The 15047-nt window shown below is 40.8% G+C and overlaps 1 non-coding gene across 1 annotated transcript; it reads left to right on the top strand.

Moving 5' to 3' along the window:
* Nucleotides 1-13398: 13398 nt before the first annotated feature.
* Nucleotides 13399-13474, top strand: TRNAQ-CUG. The gene has a single exon. It is a non-coding gene; the product is annotated as a tRNA-Gln (tRNA).
* Nucleotides 13475-15047: the final 1573 nt, after the last annotated feature.

Here is a 15047-nt window from a genome sequence, read left to right as displayed (position 1 = left end):
TAAAAAGAGATTTCTGAAGGGAAAATGTGAAGGCCACAGCTTGGAAGAATAACAGAAACATTACCATTTTCAGATATTAATAGAGAGGACATATGCATGGAAAAATAAAGAGATAAATTGGAACCAAAAAAAGCAAAACTGTAAAATAAATGTGACAAAACTCATCCTATATGATCAAATTTATGACAGGAAAACAATAACCATAAGGTGAAATGAGACCAAAGCTCTTAGCCTGTGTCATGGCTATCATTTCTTTGACTTGGAAGAGCAAGTTCATGTGTCAATATAGATATGATGCTAGAATGGAAAAACATGGGGGAAAGGAGTGGCATTTCATAGGTCATCAACTTGTAAATTGAAAAAAAAAAATAACCCAAAATTGTGAATGGCAGAGAAAAGTGGTTGGGAGGTGGGCCAAAGTCCTAAACTCATAACATTATGGATAGGAGGAGAGGTAGTAGAGTCAGAAAGATTTCAATACAAAATCTACCTCTGCCATTCTATAGCCCTGTGACCTTGGGCAAGTTGCTTAACCACTATGTAAGGATACACTGTATCCTAGCTTATAAAATGAAAAAGGGAGAGGGAGAGAGAGATGAGAGAATTATTTGGGTCTTATAGGGTTATTTGTAATAATTGCATGAAAAAAAATGAATGTAACACACTAGCATAGTTTTGAGCATATGAGTAAGAACTCAATAAATGGTAGCTAGTATTTCATAATCTTTGGTGATAATACTCACAATGAACAGATTAATACGGTATGGTACAGGACCATAGGTCCTGACTTCTAGGTACAAAGCAGTTGTGAGGACTCAGAGCTGGACCTACATTGTAGGTTTTCATCAAAATAACCAATGGAATAATGAAAAGATGAAAAAACTTTAAGAGTGTTTGAAACTAGGAAAAAGTACTATCCACAGGGCAGCAACTTTGAGGAAACGTCTAGAGATAAACTTCAGATGGGACCAAGTGTCACTCACTCTAAGTTTAATTTATGACCCTTCATCATGAAAAAAAAGGAAGAATAGAAAGAAAGTAAGAGACCCCTGAAAATGGATAATTAGGAGAGGCCAGAAAAGGTCAAGGGACAAAGAAACACACTACTTTATCTGTCTATTCTCAGTAGTGGTATCTAAAACACTCTTTAGAGAGGCCCTAAGGTTAAAACCCTTCTTAAGAAATCTAGCAAGTAGCCACTCAAAGGAGACTATATATACCACTGCAGCTTATGCCTGGGTTAGCAACCAGATGGAACACAATGTTGAAAAGTTAACTTTGACCCAACACTTTCAACAAACAAAAAGCAGAAAGCATGGAAATAGGGAGTTTCACTGGAACTCTTTCTTCTTATGTAACTGAATTACTGAACTATGAATAAAATTTATGGTTAACAATTTCAGCAGCTTAAGGTCTCAAAGAAGTTTCAGGTGAACAGTGAGAAAAGTCAAATTGGTACATTATTCTCTTTCAGATTGAGAAAACAGGATAAAATCAATGAGCCCTAAACAGAGATTCTGGAAGATTGAACATGCCACCCAAAATACATCTGTAGATCTTAGACAAAGCTGGCAGTCCTTCCAAGTGAATGATATCCATAAGGGGTAAAAGCAATATCCTCTTGGTTAGAACAGTAAAAACATATTCTGGCCAACAACTGGTGGGAATGCAAACTGGTGCAGCCACTCTGAAGAACAGTATGGAGGTTCCTCAAAAAACTAAACATAGAACTAGCTTATGATGCAGCAATTGCACTACTAGGTATTCACCCAAAGGATACAAAAAATACAGATTCAAAGGGGTACATGCACCACAATGTTTACAGCAGCATTATCAACAATAGCCAAACTGTGGAAAGAGCCCAAATGTCCACTGACTGATGAATGGACAAAAAAGATGTGATATGTATACATATACACACACATGCACACACACACACTCACACACACGATGGAATATTAGCCATCAAAAAGAATGAAATCTTGTCATTTTGCAACGATGTGGATGGAGCTAGAATGTATTATGCTAAGTGAAAGAAGTGAATAAGAAAAAGACAAAAAGGCATAAGATTTCACTAATACGTGGAATTTAAGAAACAAAAGAGATGAACATAAGAGAAGGGGGGGACAGAAAAGAGAGGGAAACAAACCACAAGAGACTCTTAATGATAGACAACAAACTGAGGGCTGATGGAGGGAAGTAGAGGGGTATGGGCTGGATGGATGATGGGTATTAAGGAAGGCACTTGTGATGAGCGCTGGATGTTGTGTGTAGGTGATGAATCATTGTATCATACTCCTCAAACCAATACTGCACTGCATGTAAACTAACTGCATGTTAACTAAATAAGAATAAATAAGAAAAAAACAACAGTGAAAATGTGAAAGAAGAAAAAACCCACTAACACAAACTACTCTGTGTCATAAGGAAAATTTTTGACTGAAATAATACCCTTGGAACCATCAGCAAATAGCATAAGGAAGAATGTACATATTTAAAGATGAATGAAAAAGCAAAAGACAAATTACGTCTATAAATACAACAGAAAAGATGCAGGAGAGAAGCAGAATTCTTAGAGTGATTAGATAAATAGGAAATGTTTCTCTAGCTCTAACCCTAACCCTAGCCCTAACCCTAACCCTAGCCCTAACCCTAACCCTAGCCCTAACCCTCACTTCATGAGGACAACAAGACCTTGCTACTAAAAGAACCTGTAAAGGATTTTACAGAAAGGAATTAAAGACCTAAACAAATGGGAGCACATTCAGTAATCCTGAGTTGAATGACCTAATACTGTGATAACCTTTCCCCAGATTAATCTGTAGATTTCATACAGTTCTGATTCAAATCCAAGCATGTATTTTAGTGGAATTGATAGGACAATTCAAAAATATTTGAAAATGCAAGGTGCTAAGAAAAACTATGTCTCCAAGAAGAACAAAATCGGAGGACTTATAATACTTGTACTACCTTATATGGAGGCTTATTTTAAAGCCGTAGGATTTTAAAAAGTGTGCTGTTGGAACAAGGACATTATTGTCTAATAATGAACAGAAAAGCAAATCTAGAGGGTAACCCACATATGACAGGCACAGTCATCTAATTTGCTAATGCAAATACCAATGCAATGATGTGGGAAATTGCTAATTGTGTAAATAGACCACAATTCTTCCAGAATTCCCTAACTCCTCTCCCTTCAAACCTTTGCACCTTGACTGGAGGAAATCTACCCATACTTTTAAAAATAGTCCCTTTATAGCCCCTCCTCAAATTATTCTGATTTGAGTGTGCCCACTGTCTCCTGCTGGGTCGCTGAGAAACATGGGGCAAGTATCACTTAGAACATTTACAGTCATGGGGCACCTGGGTGGCTCAGTTGGTTAAGCGTCCAACTTCGGCTCAGGTCACAATCTTGCAATTCGTAAGTTTGAGCCCCACGTCGGGCTCTGTGCTGACAGCTCAGAGTCTGGAGCCCGCTTCAGATTCTGTCTCTCTCTCTCTCTCTCTCTCTCTCTGCCCCTCCCCTACTCACACTCTCAGTCTCTCAAAAGTAAATAAATGTTCAAAAAAATTTTTAAAGAACATTTACAGTCATTTTTCTTGCTTTTAAGCAGAGACGTCCATTCAACAGCCTAGCCTAAAGCTTTTCTATCCTCTCCTAACCATTTCTAGGGAAAGAGATTCAACATCTTGCTTCAATAATTTATCCATTATTAAACTTTCTCAATAATATATCCAGCATTATACCAACCTTTGCTGACGGGAATTTATATTTTGTACACAATAGTAATCCACCCCTGTTTCCCTTTTATACCTATTACAGAGATCATAGAATGTTGGTGTTAAGAAAGGGCCTTGGATATCATCAAATCCAGAGGTTTCCTATTGGGTGTTTCTGTTTGTGCCCTGATAGGTATTCTAAAGTTCAAAAGAATCAATCTGGATTATTAGTTTGCCTAGAATAGGATCACATGGGTTATTCTGTTATTTAAAATGTCTTTAGAGGACAAAAATCCTTCCAAACACACATCCCATATGAAAAGGTGGGGGACTCACTGACCTAGTTTAACCTATTTATAGCTCAGGGAGGTTATAGTTTACCCAAATTGTGCCCAGTCAGCTTGTTGCATAACTTGGAATACAGTCCTTGCTCTTAATTAGTCCTCTTTCCATTACACAATCCTCCTCCTTAGATGAAGACTTCCTGCCCCAATACAGCTTTATTATTTATGTTCTCTCAGGATAAATCATCTCCAACAAACAAACGTCTCGGTAATTGTAGCCACTACTCAAAGTGTGGTCTGAGCACCAGCTGTATCAATATCACCTGGGAGATTGTTAAAAATGCAGACCTTCAGGGGCGCCTGGGTGGCTCAGTTGGTTGAACCTCCGACTTCGGCTCAGGTCATGATCTCACAGTCTGTGAGTTCAAGCCCCGCGTCAGGCTCTGTGCTGACAGCTCAGAGCCTGTAGCCTGCTTCAGATTCTGTGTCTCCCTCTCACTGCCCCTTCCCTGATAACTCTCTCTCTCTCTCTCTCTCTCTCTCTCTCAAAAATAAACATTAAAAAAAAATTAGGGGCGCCTGCGTGGCTCAGTCAGGTTAAGCCTCCAACTTCAGCTCAGGTCATGATCTCACGGTTCATGGGTTTGAGCCCCGCGTCAGGCTCTGTGCTGACAGCTCCGAGCCTGGAGCCTTCTTCCAATTCTGTGTCTCCCTCTCTCTCTGCCCCTCCCCCACTCATGCTCTGTCTCTCTCTCTGTCAAAAATAAATAAACATTAAACAAATTTTTTTTTAATGCAGACCTTCAGCCCCACAACCCCCAGCCACAATGTGCAGCATCTTCACAAAATCCTCTGGTGATTCATATACATATTAGAATTTTGAGACACTCTGGCCTCTGGGCTTGCTAATTTCACATCTATAAATGATGCCGGCCCATCCCCAGCATCCAGATGCACAGGTAAATGCCTGTTTTTCTCTACTTTTATCACCCACAGTAGAATTGGCTATAAGAAGGTTCACAAGGAGGAAGAACTGTCTGAAACCTCTTTTTTCCTAGAACAAAAAATTGACTTTAATATGACCCCCGCCTGCCACCTAAGAGTTGTTTCTAGAGCAAAATATTTCCAATCTGCCCAGTATTGGTTGTCTTCATGAGTTAGAGCTTCTTGAGAACCCATGTTTCTTCTACCTCATTGCCTGACCTGCTAATGGAAAATAGGAAATGAAAACTGACAGAGATAGGGGCGAGGAGGGGGGAAACCCAGCTGGACAAAGGGAAATCATTTGGAAATTAAAAACAAAGCAACATATGAATCCAGGAGTCTGGGAGTTGAAAAGGGAAGTTTTATGTAATTCCAGCCAGTTGATGTCACTGCGGCCAGTTCTGTGACTAAGGGAGGCCGAGGGGAGGGGGGATGTGGAGGTGGGAAAGACCCAGACATTCTCCTTTGGACCTGAGGCTCAGCCTTATGTGTGCAGGATGAGGTCAGTAGGAACAAAAAGATGTATCTGACCAAGAGCCAGGGCCATTTCCCTGCAGAAATGATTCTGCAGTCCTAAAGAGGTCCGTCATCCCTTCTGAGCCTCCTCTTCCCTCAACCAGTCTTTTTGTGGTCTCCTGAGCCCATCTGAGGCACAGTGATACCTCACAGGCTTCTAGCTCATCTGTGTTCAGGAATGGGAGGGTCGGGGCCACTGACACAACCGGTATCCTGCAGCCTATTATTTCCTGCTTGTCCTGGCTCCCGTCCAAGGCCCAGCATGACAGGTGGATGAAGTTCACCAGAAAGCTCAGCAGTGGGCCAGTTTTCCAGGAATGCTGCTGCTAACTAGATTCACATACTAGCCACCCCCACCACCTCAGGCTGAATGGAGAGCCAGCTGAATGGAGCAGAGTTTTTTCTTTTTTCTTTTTTTTTTTTTTTTTTGAACTCTGTCTCCAGTCTGGATCCTGTGATTGTTTCAGCTGGTATAAGCAACTCCCTACTTAGGCTCCAGGGTCCCAAGTGCTTCCAAATCCCTGCAAGGAACAAAAGTGATTCATTCAGACCTTTGTTCTCAAACTAATGGTCCATAATTGAGGACTGGAAGGAAGGACAGCAGGTGCCACTGAGGGCATGGGAGTAAGGGAGAATGAGGGCTTTGGGCTGCTTTAGCAAGAAAAGTTTCAGGGCGATGTAGTAACCTGATTGAGGGAGGAGAATGTAGAGAGAAGTAAAAACAGATCATAACTTTTAATAGGTGATCCAGAAAGATATAGAGAATGAGATTAAATTTAAAGAGAGAAACTATTCCATTTGAACAGAGTTTAGAGATTGTAAAAGTGTCTGCTCTTCTAATATGCTTTTGATTATATTTCCCAAATATATTTCCCAAATAAACTGTGAGTTAATGAGACAAATAACCATGCAAATAATTCTTGTTAATTGTGTCAGGCTGACAGTTTAAAGCAGCCCCCAACCCCACTGGATTTAAGAGCACCTAATATGTGCTTCCCACTGCACTAAGTGGAAAGGAGAGAAGGAATGCCAAAATACATTTAAGTTCCTGACCTCCTGAGTTTCTCAAAAAATTAAAAATAGAAATGCTATATGCTATATGATCCAGTAATTCCACTACTGGGTATTTACCCAAAGAAAAATGAAAACACTAATTTGAAAATCAGACACATGTACCCCTATGTTTATTACAGCATTATTTACAATAGCCAACATATGGAATCAACCCAAGTGTCCATTGATAAAGGAGATGTGGTAAATGTACACACACACACACACACACACACGATAGAATATTGCTCAACTATAAGAAAGAATAAGATCTTGACATTTGTGACAACATGGATGGACCTAGCGGGTATTATGCTAAGTGAAATAAGTCAGACAGAAAGAGACAAGTACCATATGATTTCACTTATATGCGGAATCTAAAAAAAAATTTTTTTAAAGCAGAAACAGACCCATAAACGCAGACAACAAACTGATAGTTGCCAGAGGGTAGATGTGTGGGAAGATGGACAAAATGGGTGGAGGAGAGTAGAAGATAACAGGTTTCCAGTTAAGGAATGAATAATCACAGGGATGAAAGGTACAGCAGAGGGAATATAGTCAATGATATTGTAATAGCTACAATGATATTGTAGATGGTAGCTGTATTTGTGGTGAACGTAGTGTAAGTACAGAGTTGTCAAATCACTATGTTGTATACCTGAATCTAAGGTAACATTATGTGTCAACTATACTTCACTAGAAAAGAAATGGTTCGTGCCCCTCTGGAGCATGCAGACGAGAAAGACAGACATGCAGGTAGATAAACGAGTATCGTGTGACCAGCAATGAGATGGAGGCATGTGTTGTTGCTATGGCAATACAGAGGAGACACAAGAAGAGATCTCAATGTTTGGGGAAGGAGAGTTGCACTCTTTCCAATTCTGGCAAAGCAGAGCCAGAGTGAGATAGGGCTGGTCCACCAGATTTTAAAGGTAGACAATTTGCTAATGGAACCGGCAGGTGGGAAAGGTGCCTTTGGGTAAAGAGATAATCAATCTGTGGGCCAGGGTCAGCCTTTATTTTTGCTTGGCCTGTCTCTGGATGCTAAGTCATCACCATCTGTTTCTGCTATAAGCCCAGACACCAACTTGGGAGGTACTTGCAGAAGTCCTTAGAAGGTTCCCAACAGTCCTGGGGGAGCTAGCTTTAGTCTTCACATACATGTCCTGGAGATCTGGAGGGAAATTATTTTGGGATATAAATATGTATTTCAAGATCGTGGCCAGTATCTAAATGACTTACGTCTACTATTGCCTCCATGGGTAAATGCTAAGTATATCTTCCCCATGCTATAGCATCAGTATAAAGGAATGAACCGAAGAGCCAACCATCTCCACCCCAAACCACTTCCATCCTGCCCACAGGTGGGGAGGGGGAAATTACTTGAATTTAATGCTAATAAACCCTATTACTGCCTCTGTACAAGGTTTAGATGAAGGGTTAACAAAAGGATTATATATAAACTACATATATATAAACTTCATATATAAACTCTTCATATATAAACTACTCTCACTTTGGTGATAAGAGTCTTTGAAGACTATATTTTCTACAGGAAAGTGGTTTTACTTTCTTCATAAGGTCTAGACTACATTTTTCTTTTTTTTTTTTTTTCAACGTTTATTTATTTTTGGGACAGAGAGAGACAGAGCATGAACGGGGGAGGGGCAGAGAGAGAGGGAGACACAGAATCGGAAACAGGCTCCAGGCTCTGAGCCATCAGCCCAGAGCCCGACGCGGGGCTCGAACTCACGGACCGCGAGATCGTGACCTGGCTGAAGTCGGACGCCCAACCGACTGCGCCACCCAGGCGCCCCCAGACTACATTTTTCTAAATATCATTGATTCTTCTTGGGGAGGAAAGGAGTATATGCATGTGTGTGCACACACATAAGTGAGCTTTTGAGCCAATAGTTATTTGCTTGGAAACTAGGAAGAAAGAGAAAGCTTACCCAGATGTCACGATGTCACACTGATAAAGATCTATAAAAAGGGACCACACTTGGAGTGCCAAAGTTCACACTGGGATGTTCATTCCACTGGAATATTAAAGTCCAGCCCTGAACTGGCTTGCCAAATCCCTGGCTCCCTTATTCTCCCTTCCTCTCCTCTAGGTATTATTTTAAAGGAATAAATGCGACTTTGGAAAATTTCTATAATTTATTGTGTTCTTCTAGCAATTATGCTATTGTGGTCGGGACAGAGATGGGCTGGATCCTGCCCACTACTCTGAGAAAAGGGTGATGGATTATTACAAAGTGAGATTATTTGCAATGCAAAGGATTAATGCAAAAGCAAAAAGCAGCACTGTGAGAGAGACAGGGATAATGTTAGAATAGAAGAGTCAGACTAGCTACAGAGAGATTATATTCATGAGAAGCTTCCCCTATAATGATTTTAAGTTATTTTGATCTTTTGCTTTGTTCTGTAAAAACAGTCATATTAAACCTTAGGTTTGCACTTGTCTTGTACCTTGCAATTTGCCTTTGCTATGACAACCCTTCGGTAAAATTTTAATTCTCCTTTAAAGAGTTATGGGAATAGTATTGTGGGAATTAGGGCCTTTCCATTTTCCTCTTTATTGGCTGAGATCCTTGTTACAGTAAGAGCATTGTTTTCGGAAAACACTAGTCCAGGCATTCTTGGTGGGAGTAAACCTCAGACCAAAGATCCTTTCCAAAAAGATAGCAGAGGGGAGGGCATGGTGAAAGAGATTTGGATATTCAGATGCAGGAGAAATTACAAAAGAAAAACAAAGAGAAGAAAAATTCCCATGACCCTGCTACCCTCAAGAATTTTAAATTCATTTTAAAAAAATATTTATTTTTGGGAGAGCACAAGCTGGAGGAGCAGAGAGAAGGGGACAGAGGATCTGAATTAGGCTCCTCAATGACAGCAGAGAGCCCGATGCAAGGCTCAAATCCACGAACTGTGAGATTATGACTTGAGCCAAAGTCAGATGCTCAATGGACTGAGCCACCCAGGTACCCCAAGAACTTCTAATTCATTTAAGAAGATAGAGCATACACCCATGACTATTTTTCCAGCTATGGTCTTCATTCACTCATCCTGCCGTGGTTCAACTAGACTCCCCTATTTTTTTTTAATGTTTATTTATTTTTGAGAGAGAGAGAGAGAGAGAGGGCAAACACAAGTGGGTAAGGGGCAGAGAGAGAGGGGGACAGAGGATCTGAAGCGGTCTCTGTGCTGACAGCAGAGAGCCTGACGCAGGGCTGGAACCCACAAACCGTGAGATCATGACCTGAGCCGACGTCAGATGTTTAACCGACTGAGCCCTGATTCCCCTAATTTTTTATATGGCACCACCATCTGTTCAGTTTCCAAGCCCAGAATTTGGGTGCCAAGTCTGATTCTTTCCTCTTCCTCACCCTCTACAAATAGCCAGTCTTAAAGTCCTATTGGTTCCATCCTCCCAAATACTTTCGATATTTTCATGCAATACTGCCATGAAGAATGGCACTGGAGAAGACAAACTGGGGAAGCCGCTGGATTTGGCAGCCAAAAGACCTTTAATGACTTGCAAGGAAACTATTTCAGCAGCCATATTGCAAGGGTGGAGCAAGCATGTGTGCCGATGAAGAAGAGATGGCTGTTGCACCTGATAAGTGCTTGGGAGCAATAATATTCAGTATATTCTCAAACCAAAAATTATGCCTCCTTTAATAATTCAGATGGGCACTTGACTTTTCTCATTCCGCTGTTCTATTTCATAATTTCTTTTTCCTTTTTAAATTAATTTTGCCTTCTGGAGAATAGGGTATAAAAATCATGGTAATGGCATTTTGTGAAAATGTTAGCCTTTCTTACTAAAAGAGCCCAGGCAGCAAAATTCCACCATCTATGCAGAACAAAAAATAGAAGTTTAAGAACCTCCTGGATTCAATATGGTAAATAATTTTTTTGCTCCCCCCAATTCTTTTCTTATGAATAATTCCATGAATACTTTTCTTACAAATACCAGCTTTCATATATTTGCAGACTGTTTCTCAGCTTACATTCTGTCAATTAAACCAGTTTCCTTACTATTTATATGGCCTTGCCTTTTTTTTTTCCCTTGGCATTTTTATTTTAACGTATTTTCTCTCATCACTCCATCAGCCTATAATCTCAATGAACTTCCAATTTCAGCTAAAATATGATTTCAAAATGTAAAGAATCTGGCAGTCAGAGTTTTTAGGTTTGAGTGTCAGGTACACCACATAATGGTGGTATGAACTTGGAGAAAAACCTAATGTCAGATCCTCAGATCTTCACCTATAAAATGGGGGAAATTATATCACCTTAGTAAAGGTTGATGCAAAGACTAAATAAGAGCAAATATGTGAAATTGCCTGGCTCAGAGCAGCCATTTAATAAATTTTAGTTCCTTCAGACACCTTCTCTAAAGTCCTCTACTTTTTCTTGAGCTACAGACTTGCATTTCCAATTTCCTGCAGACATCGCTACACATAAGTCTTTCTAGTGGAAGTCACCATTTTCCATAAAACTTGTCTTTCACATTTCCCTCCATATTTTTGTTCATAATATCAGTCTATTGTTCAACACATTTTTTTTTTTTTTTGCCCAACCCTGGTTCCAACCTTTGCTGATATCTGGCAGAGACCATGAGATGCCTCTAAGGTATCCTCAGGTGGGAGCAGAAGCACTAGTGTCTAAAGTGAAGAAACAACAGGTGCAGAGAGCAGCAATCCACTTGGTAAAATTCCTTGGAGAGACTTTTTAAACCAGCTTCCCCTCTCCCTTTCATCCTTTTTATGGTCTGCTATGCTTGGCTCCTGATCCAGACTTAGGATCTGCTTTTATCTTTGATATTTGAGGATCTAACTCAACTTTTCTGGATTGCAGATGAATGGCTAATCTCTGGAACCTCAACTATTGCAAACACTCATGAACTGATCTCCCTTTCTGCAGCGTCTTCCTGTCTAATCCAGCCTTCCAAAAGGGATCACTTTAATTATCCAAACAATCCCTTCAATAGTGTTAGTCCTCGGGCACCTGGGTGGCTCAGTTGGTTGAGCGTCTGACTTCGGCTCAAGTCAGGATCTCACAGCTCATGAGTTCAAGCCCCACGTCAGCCTCTGTGCTGACAGCTCAGAGCCTGGAGCCTGCTTTGGATTCTGTGTCTCCCTCTCTCTCTGCCCCTCACCCACTCACATTCTGTCTCTGTCTCTCTCAAAAATAAATAAACATCAAAAAAAATTTAATAGTGTTAGTCCTCTACAGTTAAGCCTCAAAAAATGTCTCTCCCACCACTTACAGCATAAAGCCCAAATTACCTTGCCTGGAAATAATGGGAGTAACTGTATAACTTGGTTCCTACCTATATTTCCAGCCTTATCTCTGACCATTCCCCAAGACGAATTCTTTGCTTTAATATCAACTTAATGACTTGCTCTCTAAAGTGTACTTTTTGTTTCAACTGTCCCCACATTCAACCACCTTGCCTTCTTATTTCAAGGAGAATCCTCCCATTATGTTTTTCTTGATGGGAGGTAGGGTCAAATGCACCATCTTTTCCCTCCTTGCTTCCATGGTATGAGCACTGACTTAGGCTTTGCCAGCCAGATGCTCCCATCCAGGACAATAAAATCTGAGTAATGTAGACCTAGAGAAGCAGTTGGAATTCATTTACAGTGGCGATGGTGGTGTTGGCCAAATCCTCCGGCAGGTGTAGCATCATCCTGGCTAGATTCTTTCTGCTAAGAGACTACTGTGCTTCCTGCTTCTTGGCTCTTGGAATACATTTGCTCCTTACCATTTTCTGAGCCTGATCCTCCAGCTTTCTGATGGTTCTGCAAGCCAGTGATATTATTCCAATGCATCTCCATTTTCTTTCTTACAGACAGAGATGTTTCTGTTGCTTTCAACCCCAAGAATCCTAACTTATATCCTGAGATGTCTAGCTGTTTTCACCAGTGTTTCTTTGCTATGCTAATTCTATGTGCAGAATGCCTTTCTTACTTCTCTCTGCTTTTCTGGAGATCCCATGCATAGTGAAAGACAAACATTTAAAGAACCATTACATTTCAAAAAGATAGATGCCAGGAGGGAGATACATACTGTGTCCATTCGGGCATGAAGGGAACTCTTTTTACTTATGGGAAACTTCCATAGGAAGGAACCTGTCAGGTATTGAACTGGAGGAAAGACAGTACAGGCACAGAGTCAGCATGAACAGAGGCAAGGAGGTGTGAAGGAACATGGCAACACTGAGCAATGGCAGAAGTTCAGTATGACCACAACATAGGCTGTGAGGGGAAGGATGGTGGTGGGAAATGAAGTGTGTAAAATTCACCTGGATTGCTTCAAGAATAAAGAGCTGGAGTCCCCAGTGAGTTAATGGAACTGAGCCATGTTCATCAATAACTACTAATATTATAAAAAGACAGCCAGACACTTAGTGCCCCCAGATGGAAGTATTCAATGCTTCACACCACCTATGAAATATTCCTGCCAAAACCATCAAATCTGAATCTGATCAATGCTCTACATTTAAATGATAATAAGGAAAGTATTGGTAATTATTATATAATTACTAACAAATAAAAAATTGCAAATAAAATATATAAATTATAAAATTAATTATGTAACATTATTAAATAAATTGAAGGAAACTACAGCAGTTGAAAGATATCTTAAGTGATACCAGTGAAATGCAGGCTGTGGGAAACTCTACAGCACAAAAAACCCAAATTCTTCAACAAATAAGAAGCAGAGAGTGGAGGAAGAGTATTACAGGAGGGAAAAAAGAGACAAGGGATGTATCAGCCAATTGCAATGTGAGGAAGTTATTTGGTTTTTGATTCAAAAAATTGTGAAATGGGGCACTTGGCTGGCTCAGTCGGTAGAGCATGAGACTCTGGATCTCAGGGTCATGAGTTCAAGTCCCATGTTGGTCATGTAGCTTACTTAAAATACACACAACAAAACAAAAAAATTGTGAGGGGCACCTGGGTGGCTCAGTCTGTTGAGTATCTGACTCTTGATTTTGGCTCAGGTCATGATCCCATGGTCACGGGTTGTGAGATGGAGCCCCATGTTGGGCTCTACCCTGAGTATGAGGCCTGCTTGGGATTCTCTCTCTCTCTCTCCCTCTCTCTCTCTCTCAATCCGCCCTTTCCCCACTCACACTTTCTCTCTCTCTCTCTCTCTCTCTCTCTCTCTCAAAATAAACATTAAAAAAATTGTGAGATAACATGGGAAATTTATGACTATAAAATTGTTAATTTTTAAAGGTATAATAAATGCATTTAGATTTTTAGAAAGTATTATTTAGAGATACACACTGGAATATTTCACACAGATGAGATGATACAGTATCTGGTACTCGTTTCAGAATAATTTGGGGTGGGAGTATTAACCAAATAAGATTGGACATGGTAGCTTATTATATTTTCCTCTTTACTTTTGAACATGCTTGAAATTTTTCTAATAAAATATTTTAAATTCAGATTGCTAGGTTTTGCCCCCTGGAGATTCTGATGCCATAGGTGTAAGGTGGCACTCAGAAATCCAAACTTTTAAGAAGCACCTTAGAGAATTTGAAATCAGATGGTCCCTAGTCCATAATTTGAGCAAATTCAGCCCAACAGTGCAGAGACTTCAATGGGGGAAACCAAGTAAGAGAAATTGGCAGTATCTTTAATGGAGCAGGTGCTCAAGATAAATATCTGACCATTTTATCTGATGATCGTTTACAAATAATTGTCCCAAATCTTCCTAGTGTTTGTGTATAATAATCATTCAGGGTGTGATTACTGGTGCTATTTCCTGATGTGGGCCTTTTTTCCATTAGATTTTTTTGAGTCCCCTAATGCTTGCCTCATGAACCAAGGCTAATTCCCTGATTAGATAATCATCCTTGGGAAGCTTTCTTCCTAATCACAATGGTAGGAGAGATGTTGCCAGGCCTTCCAGGAAGGGAGAGACACCCAGTTGTGACCCATTAAATTGGCATCAGCTCTCACTCCACCCCTTCCAGGAGGAAAGGCTCTTATAACCCTGGAAGGGGAGGGAGCAGAGAGGTGACCCATCCTTCCCAGGGCTGTCAGGTCACATCATAATCTCACACACTCCCAACCCCCCTTTTCATTCCACTTTTGAGAATTTTTCAACTGGAAAGTGCCTGAAACCTTGGAGTTGTGGAATGGGCTGGGTGTATCGTGGAGACATGGCTGGCCACATGTCATAAGGCAAACTGACTGAAAATGGGAAGGTCCTACCATGACTCCTCAGAGACATGGGCCCCTCTCAGGCACTTAACCTGAGGGTGGCTCTCCCAGCAAAGCCAAAACAAAACGCTGCTGCTGGCTGAGCCTCCCTGGGATTGCAAGAATGCTTTCCCATCCAGGCAAAGCCCTGCTGTCCTGCCAGCAACAGAAAAGCAGCCTTCCAGAAGAATCTTCTCCTTGTCTGGAGCATTCTAGGCTTCAGACCCGTCTGGGATCAGCACACCTCAGGGTTGGTAGACCG

This window comes from Lynx canadensis, chromosome E1 (assembly GCF_007474595.2).
Source record: "Lynx canadensis isolate LIC74 chromosome E1, mLynCan4.pri.v2, whole genome shotgun sequence".
NCBI classification, from domain to species: domain Eukaryota; kingdom Metazoa; phylum Chordata; class Mammalia; order Carnivora; family Felidae; genus Lynx; species Lynx canadensis.
This window is presented reverse-complemented; position numbering and strand designations above follow the sequence as displayed.